General features: G+C 49.0%; 1 protein-coding gene across 4 annotated transcripts in view; it reads right to left on the minus strand.

The window, feature by feature from the left end:
* grik5 (glutamate receptor, ionotropic, kainate 5) overlaps nt 1-7,256 on the minus strand; it is an 82,225-nt gene extending 74,969 nt beyond the window's left edge. The window contains exons 1-3 of one of the 4 annotated variants that reach the window (XM_088387250.1): nt 6,818-7,254; nt 6,523-6,576; nt 2,192-3,258 (exon numbers count right to left, since the gene is read on the minus strand). The gene's annotated coding sequence lies outside the window, so the exon portion shown is untranslated. Of the gene's footprint in view, nt 1-2,191; nt 3,259-6,522 lie in introns of all 4 variants that reach the window. The other 3 variants (XM_088387252.1, XM_088387253.1, XM_088387251.1) reach the window with 3 other exon arrangements.
* Between the last annotated feature and the right edge of the window lie 1,178 nt (nt 7,257-8,434).

Consider the following 8,434-nt stretch of genomic DNA (forward strand, 5'->3'; position numbering starts at 1 on the left):
GACAGATCACGTTTATAGGCTTCAGTCGAGATAGTCAGAGAGACGCCCAAGCCAAAATGGCTTGCTGCTCTGTATCAAATATGAAATTGTTCCAATTGTTGCTAGGCTACTTTGTTTGTCAACCACGTTGTGAAGCCAAACATGTCTTTGAAGGCAACTATCAACCCCCCACACTCACTTTCCATCCTGGCAAAACAGAAGCTGTTTGTAGCAGTGTGTTATCAATGTGCAGCTGCAGAAATGGTATTATTTAATAATCTCGGTTGTCAGAGGCTGAGCGGCAGTGCGAACAAAACGAGGCCTCGCTAAAGCCATCACATTGATCCCATGGATGGAAGGTCTTTTGCTGCTCTAGGGCCCCTCTAATACAGTACAGACACACATGCACACTACACACACACACGCACACACACACACACACACACACACACACACACACACACACACACTGCATCTTTTTTGCTTGTCCCTCCCAACCTTTCCGTCGCCGTGACACTCCGAGCTGGAGCCCGGCGTAATAGCGTTATTCGCAGCTCATTGGTCTGTTTGACGGAACGATCTTGATTGAGCGTCTCCCGGGTATGGTGGTTGGAAAAAGGGAGCGGGAGCAGCTATGCGACTGTGACAGTGTATAAAGATGTGCACATGTCCCAGGCGAGACGACGTCATTGCTCGCATCGGATGCAATGGTAAACCAAAGGAGGCGGAAGCATTGCGCAACGCTTTTAGGTGTGAAACGGAGGCGGCATAGTACGAGTCGGGGAATCGGGGCTCTCTCTCATCAGCTGGTTTATCCTTTGTGACAGAAGATCATAAAAAAGGAAATGCTCAAAGAAGCTGTGGGGGGAAATGCCACTAATTAGTCTACATTAACCTCAGGACCAATATGAAGGCAAAAGGCTAATTCAAGATCCCAATAAGCTGAAATAAAACAGATGCTGGAAACATTGTTGGCCTTATGCAGAGGCTTCTTGGATGACAGTCAGAATTTGATCAAGGAATGCTAATTTACGCTCAACTCGCAAGTGAAAATAAACTATATTTGGACCCCACCAAAAATGCCCAAAACATATTTGAAATATCCATCCATCCATCCATCCATCCATCCATCCATCCATCCATCCATCCATCCATCCATCCATCCGTCCATCCATCCATCCATCCATCCATCCATCCATCCATCCATCCATTCATCATCTGTACCGCTTGTCCTCATAGGGGTCACGGGCGTGCTGGAGCCTATCCCAGCAGTCATCGGGCAGTAGGCGGGGGAGAGAAGCATATCAGCGACTATCGCTGCCCTTTGCCACATGAAGGGCAGTCAATCACGTATGAAATCAAAAGGCAGGCTGCACCGATACCAATATTGATATGGTTGATACTGTGCATTGCCACTACTCGCACATGTACCAAATTAAATGCACTAATACTACATTCCCAGTACCACTTCCGCGGTGTGACATTTTCCTTCCGAGTAGGAGGCATTTTGTGAAGCATGCCTAAAATTGAAACTGGAATTTTTGAAATTGGCTACACAAAGCGGGTCAATTGAAGCAATTAAAGTAACATTTCTTTGTGCCCAATCAGATTTCATCTTATATTTGTCGCCATGTTCGTCTAAGGAATGACCGAGGCTGTTTCTTTAACCAAACAGGTTTTAAATCGATGACAAAGAATTTTCCGCCCTCTGATTTGTTGGTGGGACCACAATAGAAGCAAGTTTGTCACAATCTGCACACGTCAAAACATTTAATAATTGGCATTTTAGCTAAGTGTGATGTTTTCTACTTCACTGTTGCACGTTTTTTTCTCTTAGTTGTGACCTGCATCGATTGATGGGTTCTATAATTGCAACGTGATAGTGGCGGTATTGGGAACAGATTTTTTTCCCCCTCTTGGGGCTAAAGGGGGGCTTGACTGATACATGCTAAATATATTTTAGAATATCAAAGAAAATGCTGGATGGCCTTGAGTGGTGTGTACAAAGACTTTTGAGGAGGCTGTGGCCCCTCAAAGCCCCGGTCTAGCGCCCTCCCTGTGACTGAGGGCCCAGTACCAAATACACAAATGCGTTCACATTGCCCGGAGCAGGAAAAGCGCAGGAAAAGCAAACCCCTGCTGTCAACAAACTAAACAAAACAACAGCGCACATCCGTACAGGCAGAACGGGGATAGGAAGGTTGTTACTCACAGAAGGAATGAAGACGGCAATCAGAAGCGTCACAGCAGGAGAAGAAGGGGGAGATCTGGCACAGAGATCTGAGCTTTCTGAGCGCTTCAGCCAAGGGGGGCGGCCGAGAGGGGGCCACAGGGCCGCATGGTGTGTCACTTAGGACTGCGAGGGCAGGGGCGCGTGCAAGAGACACAATGAAGGAATTTGCAGGCTTCCGTCTTTATTGAGCGATGAAACAAAAATAATCCCTCGGATTGATGGGGGGGCACTGGGGGTGGGAGGGGGTAAAAAGGTCAACAGCAAACAAATGAAGAGGAGGCTTGGGCACACCTGCTCTCTTTCCTGCCTTTCACCTGTTCTGTTGGCGCGGGCAGGCCTGCTGCAAAAACAACAGGGCTGCCGCCGTCGCCTCACCCCTCCCCTCCTCGCGATGCCTTTTATTCTTCCTCCTTCCTGCTTCACACGACGCTCAGAATGACAATGAGTCGACTGCCCAGCACGTTTGTTCGTCTACCGAGTCATCTTTCCAGCGGCAGGTTTCTATACGCTCCCGTTCTCCAGCGCATCCACAGCAACAAGAAGCTGCTTAATTTGTCGCTCTCGCTTTTGTACCTGCTCGTTATGTTCTTCGGACAGTCTATTATCTCAATAAAAAGAAAACTACAGGCTAAGAGAAAAAGGGGCGGGGGAAAAAGTGGGATGAAATTGTTCCTTATAAAATTGAGCTGTCCTTCTGCCCTGACAAGAGAACGGGGACACAAAGTCTTCTTGGTGGGGAGGTGGGGGATAAGTGGATTTTCAATTACTCCTTGTGGAAAACAAGCTCGGCGGCCAAATGTTGCAATCTCAACAGGATATCCGGGGGATAGGTCCGGACATGTCCGAAGGCGCTGCCGCCTCGCCGGGGCATCACTGCGGCCTATTTGCTCTGCGATGATCCCCGACAAGCCGCTCGACAGGCGAACCGGATGGCGGACTCCTCCGAGGGGCCTCCTTGATTGCGCCGCTAGCGGTTTAGCAGGCCATCATCCAGGCTGCGGGCTGCCGTTGCGCGCTGCGTCCACCTTCTTCACATCTGGAGAAGACTGTGGACACATGGAGGAGACATGAGGAGCACACGTTATAACGCTTACTTGACGGTCTGGCCAATTGCGGCCCCGGAGGAGCTCCAATGGCCTTCAGACTCCTTTGGGCTCCTTTCGGTTCCTTTGGGCTCCTTCGGGGCTACGTGAGAACACAACATTGGAAACAGTAAGCCGTGTCTTATTAATCACATCTCGGCTAGACTGAGTGGACCACTCCTCCCTCAAGCGTCTCTAGTTGTGTTGTGATGGCCTTTATTGGTTTTATTGGCAACTTTTAACGTTGAAGTGGCATGCTGAGGCTACCCTGCGTGTTGGCTGGATGGAGAAGCGTATGAAAGGTTAGCAGGCTGCTCTGCCCTCGATGGCCGCCTCGGCCCACTTCCTCCCCACATCTCCGCTCACTTCAGTCGTCTCACTTTGGAAACACTCCACCCTGTCACTTCCTCCTCTCAATGCCCGCATTGAATTTGATACACTCACACCTGATCATGACGCTTCTTGTTGTATATTCGCAGCCAGACAGTCGCTTGGCATCCATAAAATGCATATTTTTTTCTATCTTCACTAAATAAACATAATATCCTCTAAGAGTCACAAAATGCCTGGTTTGCGTGGTGGAGTGTGAAAATAATCTCAAGAACAAAGAAGGGCAAATAAGGTTAATGGAATTATTTTTGGGATGTTGAAGTATAGGTGCAGGTTTTAAAGTTTCGGGTTTTGTGCAAATCCTTCATCATGTGGACGTGTCGAGCACATAATTGCGCAACTGTTATCACGGCTGACTAAAATAGAACCATTTACACTTTTGAAAAAAAATCCCTTCAATTGCCACTATAATAAATACAATTTCAAGTTGCTGCCATGAAACTGCAACTTTAATGTGCGTTTGATGTGTGCGGTGCAGTTGATGAGCTACACTTATTTGACAAGCGATATTTTGTAAGCGCAAATTAAATGCCGTGATTAATTCCATTCCCTTCATCGTTATTTCATCATTTTGAACCGCTTATTTGTGTTGTCACAAATCAGGTGGCCCTTTTATAAGGTGCCAAGACATTTGGTTACGGAGGGAAGCTGACAGGTATGAAAGTCGATCGCAGATGGGGAGCTTAGACACACACATTTTTTTATTATTCATCAGGCCCTATCCATCGGTTTATTCACACAAGCTCAAGTCAGCCGGCGGATGTCAAATTTGAGCTCCCGCAACAGGTTGCCTCCACTCTTGTTACTATGCAACAGTTTGCACTTGCTCAATGTCTACAAGCAATCCTGAGGCAGCAACAAGCGCTGGTAGCCAGCGAGAAATCCTCGCCGGGACCGACTGCATCATCTCCTCCAGGCTGCCTGTTAGTGTCCAGTATAGCGGATGGCCCACGTGGGAAAAGAACAGTGGAGTCCATTCGACCTACACACCGATCGATACCGCAATGTGGACATACGTGACCCTGCAACGGATTGCCAGATTCGCAGAGGACCGTTTAAAATGGGATGGCCATGAGAAGAGTGTGTGTGTGCGTGCGCGTGTGCTTGAGCGTGTGTGCGTGCGTGTGCGTGTGTGTACGTGCGCGTGTGCTTGAGCGTGTGTGCGCACGCGCGTGTGTGTGTGTGTGTGTGTGTGCGTGCGTGCATGTGTGCGTGCGTCCGTGTGTGTGTGTATGTGTGTGTGTGTGTGTGTGTGTGTGTGTGTGTGTGTGTGTGTGTGTGTGTGTGTGTGTGTGTGTGTGTGTGTGTGTGTGTGCGTGCGTGTGTGTGCGTGTGTGTGTATGTGTGTGTGTGTGTGTGTGTGTGTGTGTGTGTGTGTGTGTGTGTGTGTGTGTGTGTGTGTGTGTGTGTGTGTGTGTGTGTGTGTGTGTGTTTGCGTGTGTGTGCATGTTTGTGTGTGCGTGTGTGTGCGTGTGTGTGTGTGTGTGTTGTGTCGCAGGTGTCACGCCTGAGACGATTAGACGTGTTGATCTTGCAATCCGGCAAGCTGGGCTTGAAAACACCTCTTTGCATTGTCTCGCACAGGCACAAGAAAGACAATCTGAATGATTGACACACGCAGAAATACACGCAGTACTTTGACACACACACGCACACTGGCACAGTCGTCTATTCATTCGCTGGTGACGTGTTTGGCGCGTCTGTACTCTGTTTGAATGCACATCCAGAGAAAGAAAGCATGAGAATAACACTCCAAGAGATGTCGGCTATGAATGAGATGAGAATGAGGAGGAGAAAGATGAGGGTTGATGGAGCCCAAGTAAGAAATTGAAGAATGTGAGGGGGAGGGCAGGTTCATCATTGGGAAGTGGGGAGAGTGCACGAAAATTGAACTGAGCCGTTTACAGCCAATCATAGGAACAGGACAGACAGAGGGATGAGGCCGGACAGAAAAGTTGAACAGAGGGAAACACAGTCAGTATCGTGATATGGACGTGCAGATCACAAGAATGGATGAGGGCATTAGGAAGGAGACGTTAGCAGAGGGCCTGAGAATGGATTAAGCACAATACACATGAGTAGGGATTCATTAGATGAGGACATGAGAGGAGATGTCAGAGGACATGACCATCAGGAGTAGGAAGGAAAATGGATACAGCGGGAGAAGATATGGGAAGGAGCGGACGGCGTGGGCAGCACATGAGGGCGGAGGCATCAGAAGAGGACACCAGGGTGGACATATCAGGAAACGTAAGGAGGATGACGAAGATGGATTCATCCCGAAGAGATACAACAGGAGATGACGGTTAATTCCGGAAAAGACATTACGATGTTGACATGCGTGGGGGTGGACCCCTCAGGAGAAGCCACAAGGATGGTGACATCATTCGTGGACATACATGAGGGTGACTACATTGGGAAAATACATGAGAATCGACACCAGTGAGGTGGAGAAGAGTCGAGTTGACAAGATCAGACTGAACAGAGGACATAAGAATGAATGGACCGGACATTCGGATAGAGGCATCAGAAGAGAAAACGAGGACGGCTGCATCGAGAGCGGAATGGGGATGCGTGCGGAAACTGGACAGAGGACATTGTGGACATGACATCAGGAAAGGACAGGAGGATGGCTGAGAAGACCAGTACAAATAAGGATGGGGTGGAGGCAAACAGGTGGGGGGGGGCGAAGAGGACGGGGAGCGGAGCTGGCAGAAGCGGAGACACCGGTTGACGCTTGGGGAAAAAAAGAAAAAAAAAATCATAAATCACTCGACAGAGGAGGATGATGAAGGAGGAGAAGAAGGAGGGAGGACAGACACGCACGCACTCACTCACCCATCGGAGGGGGGCTCCCGGTGCCTCGCACAATCCCCGCTCTGTGATCCCGTCCTGGGGAAAGGCGCAGTGAGATCGCCGACCTCCTGTCCGCTGAATACCAATGTTGCCGACGGGGGCGCGCACGCACGCATCAAGTCTGAAGACTATGGCGAACCACGACACGGGACAGCGGGACACACGCAAAATACGTCCACACTTGCACACTCATTCGGCTGTGCTCGCGCACTCCGCTCGCCAGTCGCCCGCCTCACTGCGGCGCGGCGCTCGCTCGCTTGCTCTTCCGCTCTCTCACCAGGGGATGCAGATGCTCGCTCTCTCCGCGTTCAGCGTACTTCCATGTGTTGCTCCGTCCGTCTGTCTGTCCGTCCGTAGCAGTAGTACATCCACTCGGACTTGGGCGCGTGCACTTTCTCTGCTTCGGCTGCATCCACTTTGCGTCCTCCACTTGCCCAATAGTGCGTTTCTCTCTCGCGTGCGCGCTCTCACTCTCTGTCTTTCTCTGTCTTTCACTGTCTTTCTCTCTCTTGCGCGCTCTCTCTCTCTCTCTCTCTCTCTCTCTCTCTCTCTCTCTCTCTCTCTCTCTCTCTCTCTCTCTCTCTCTCTCTCTCTCTCTCTCTATTTGTTTGGCTCTCTCTCGCACGCGCGCTGGCTCTCTGTCTCGCGCTCTCTCTCTCTGTCTCCCTTTCTGTGTGTCTCTTTCTGTCTCTCTGTCTCCCTGTCGCTCTGTCTCTCACTCTCTCGCTGTTTCTGTCTCTCTCTGTCTCTGTCTCTCTGTCTGTCTCTCTCTCGCTCTCTCTTTCACCCACACTCACCACCCACTCGTCCTCCCCCTCTCTTTTCCCCTCAAAGGTGTTTTTCCTCAAAGATGAACATCTACTGCCCGGCACCTTCGTCTCTGTCAGTCAGTGCGATCAGCCTTTGAATTGGGACAGGCAACACACACCAGAAAAAAATACTCACGAGGAGGGAAAACACACTCGTATTAAACACACACATAAACACACACTGGTGGAGGACGACTACCCTGACAGAGTTTAACACTACTTCATGCTCAAGCGTGATAAACGCTATCACACCAGCATGCCTCGCACCCTGACTGACACACAAACACACGCACACACACGCACGCACACGCACGCGTGCGCGCACACGCATGGATTTGAGCCTGTTCTCACAAGAATATGGTCGAAATTTACACTCAAAGAAGCACTCAGAATTGTCTATATCTCATCAGAAGAAGAAAACCAAATTTCAATCAATAAAAACAAGCAGATTAACAAAAACAAAATAAGCAAGTAAGGCAAAGCGTGACCCCCGCCCCTTCCTGACATTATGAAATGGAAAAACGACCGAATTTCCATGGCCTACACACAGCGAGACTTCAATATGATGAAATGCAATCAAATATGGTGATAAAAAACGAGTTTTGTAGTAGAAAGCTCCACTTAACTCTGCGAGGGCAATTTAAAGAGTAATGTACACCGTTAATTGTCTTTTAATTAAGTTCTACATTTATTCAGCATTCCTTTGAGGACGTTCATCTCTGTGGGTGATATTCAATTCCCGGCCTGTAGAAGGCAGCAAAGATGGAATAGACGAGTGTATTTTCACTGGCGCGCCATCTACTGGATGTGGTGGGTCACTGCCCCTCTTGGTCCCTTTTCAAGCAACTTGGACCGAGAAAAAAGCACCAACATTTTGTCTAAACAACCACAGACACAAAATAATGATTTGACGCATTTAATAACTGCATCATAATCTAGCTACAATCACTCTGAACATGTCCCAATTCAAACTTAAATAACTGATTGGGTGAGGGAGCAGTGAGTGGGGAACCAAATATGCATCCACAGCAGAAATCAATATCATATTCATACTGGAAATATAGTTCCTAATGAAGGAACCAAAA

The sequence above is a fragment of the Syngnathus floridae genome, chromosome 10 (assembly GCF_059516105.1).
Source record: "Syngnathus floridae isolate MCC-2025c chromosome 10, RoL_Sflo_1.0, whole genome shotgun sequence".
In the NCBI taxonomy this organism is placed as follows: Eukaryota; Metazoa; Chordata; class Actinopteri; order Syngnathiformes; family Syngnathidae; genus Syngnathus; species Syngnathus floridae.